Raw genomic sequence first — 2,850 nt, 5'->3', positions numbered from 1 at the left:
GGGTAAATGGGGTCAAATATAGGGGAGTGGGGATAGGGTGAAGTGGGTAAAGGGGATCAAATATATGGTAGCTGAAGAAAACTGGACTTTGGGTGGTAAACACACAATAGAGTATACAGATGTCAAATGATAATGTACACCTGAAAATTATCTAATTGTATTAACCAATGTTACCCCAATAAACTTAATTTAAAAAAATCAGCAGGGCTATCTTGGCTACAGAGCCCCCTCCCCCACCTGAGGAGTAAGGGATTCTTGCCTCACACTGTGCTCCCCAGCTCAGGGTTTCACTGCTGGGAAGAGAAGTTTCCACAACCTCTAGCTGTGAAAACCAGCAGAAATTGTGGCTGAGTGAGACAGTGGCCTGAGAGAAGTGCAGACCTTCCTCTTGAAGGGCCCACACCCAGACTTACTCTCTGATTCACTGGGGCAGCTTCTCGAGGGGTGCCAGGGACATATGCGGAGGCAGTGAGCTGTTGGGCTTCAGGGCGAGGACTGGAGGGGCAGTTTGTTCCCGGACAGAGGTCCAGGCAGAAGACATTGTTCCTTTATTAAGCCCTCCTGCTTCCCAGACTACAGATGCAGGCACCATCAACCTGGATAACACAGGTCACTCCACCTAGGGCATTTCCTGAGACTCTGCCTCTCCCAATTTGTGGGCCCATCCAAGCTGTTTCCAGTGGTTTATTCCATACAAACAGGCTGTCTTGGCTCCTGCTGTGAACTTTCGCAAACTCTCTCAAAGGCTTGAAGAGGAATTTTCCACTCAAATGGCTACCCTTATAATGAGCTCTTTGTTCTGCTTCTGTAGACATGCTTGCTGCATAGGCCAAAGGGCAGGGTGACCTTGAGATCAACTGAAGACTCACCCTCCCCTTTGCTTGTTCTGTCTAGATAACAGATATATTGCCTTTGCTTGTTCTGTCTAGATAACAGATGTATTGCCTAAATTCCTATCTGAGAATCTCATTCTCTATAACTGCCTGTAGCCCAAGGCAGCTCCTGAGCTCTGCACTCTGTAACTGCCTGAGGACAAATTAACCAATCAGCTCATGCCAATTATAACTGCATGGATAATCCCTATAAAAGCAAGGTTACCACTGAGCTCAGGGCCCAGATTGTCAGAGCGCTAGCTCTTCTGGGACTGCTGGCATAATAAACCTGAGTTCTCCAACTCTCCGAGTGGTGCTTGGTTTCTCGCTGGTCTGATATTTTTTGCAACAGGCTCACAAAACCCAAAGAAGCAGCGTCTGGTGTGCCCTGTACCTCTTTCTGAGCAGCCCCAAACCCTGCATTAGTCGTAGCCAACCTTGGTTTGACTTGACCCCTTGAGGCACCTATAAGCCCAGCACAGGTGGCATCCATATGTGGATTACTTAGTAACTATTACCAGGTGGCCCTGAAGGTACACAGGCTGTGGCTGAACTTGGCCTGCAGATGGATCCCTTTTAGGTCTATGCCAAGGGGCCCCAGAGCACACCTACTACATCAAGCCACTCTAATAAGACCGGGAGACTTAGGAGTCTTACAGACACAGGGAGGCAGCCAAAATGGGGAGACAAAGAAACATGTCCCACGTGAAAGAACAGAACAAAGCATCAGAAAAAGAACTAAACAAAATGGAGATGAGCAATCTACCAGATGCAGAGTTCAAAATACTGGTTATAAGGATGCTCAAGGAACTCAGGGGGAAGAATAGAAGAATTCAGTGAGAACTTTAACAAAGAGATTTTTAAAAAATGGAAATGGAAATTATAAAAGGGAACCAGTCAGAAATGAAGAATATAATATCTGAGGTGAAGAGTATATTAGAGGGAATCAAGAGTGGAGGGAGTAGAGGATCGAATCACTGATACAGAGGATGGGGTAATAAAGTACACCCAATCAGAACGGCAACGAGAAAAAAGAATCCAAAATACTGAAGATAATGTAAGGAGCCTATGGAACAAATCAAACATAACAACATTCACCTCATAGGGGTACCAGAAGGAGAAGAGCAAGAAGTTGAAAACCTATTTGAAGAAATAATGATGGAAAACTTCCCTAACCTGGTGAAGGAAATGGACATAAAACCCCAGTAAGCTCAGAGTCACAAAAAAGATGAAATCAAAGAGGTACACGCTAAGACACATCATAATTAAAATGTCAGAGGTTAAATATAAAGAGAATCAAAAGTAGCAAGAGAAAAGCAGTTAGTTACCTACAAGGGAGCACCCATAAGACTGGCAGCTTATTTCTCAAAAGAAACTTTGCAGGACAAAAGGATTAGGCACAAAATATTCGACATGATGAAACCCAGGATCTACGACCAAGATTACTCTATTCAGCAAAGCTATCATTTAGAGTCAAAAGACAGATAGAGCTTCCCAGACATGAAAAAGCCAAAGGAATTCATCATCACCAAGCTTGTATTACAGGAAATGTTGGAGGGACTTCTTTAGAAAGAAAAAATATGTAGCAAAAATATGAATAAAGAATGGCAATAACTACATGTCTTTTAACAAGTACTTCAAATGAAAAAGAATTAAGTGCTCAAGTGCTCAATAGAGAGAGTGACTGAATGGATAAGATAACAAGACCCTTACATATGCTGCCTACAAGAGACTCACTTCAGATTAAAAGACACACACAGACTAAAAGTAAGGGGATGAGAAAAGATATTGCATAAGGATTTAAAGGGTAGTATGCTGAGTGGAGTAAGTCAGATAGAGGAAGACAAATGCCATATGATTAGATTTATATGTAGAATCTAAAGAAAGAAATAAACAAACAGAATAAACTCATAGATACAGAGAACATTTCGAGGGTTACTAGATGGGAGGGGGATTGAAGGAGTCAGTGAAAAGGGGG

This window comes from Pteropus vampyrus, unplaced genomic scaffold, assembly GCF_000151845.1.
Source record: "Pteropus vampyrus isolate Shadow unplaced genomic scaffold, Pvam_2.0 Scaffold357, whole genome shotgun sequence".
NCBI lineage: Eukaryota > Metazoa > Chordata > Mammalia > Chiroptera > Pteropodidae > Pteropus > Pteropus vampyrus.
The sequence above is the reverse complement of the archived record's forward strand: the minus strand, read 5'-3'. Positions refer to the sequence as shown.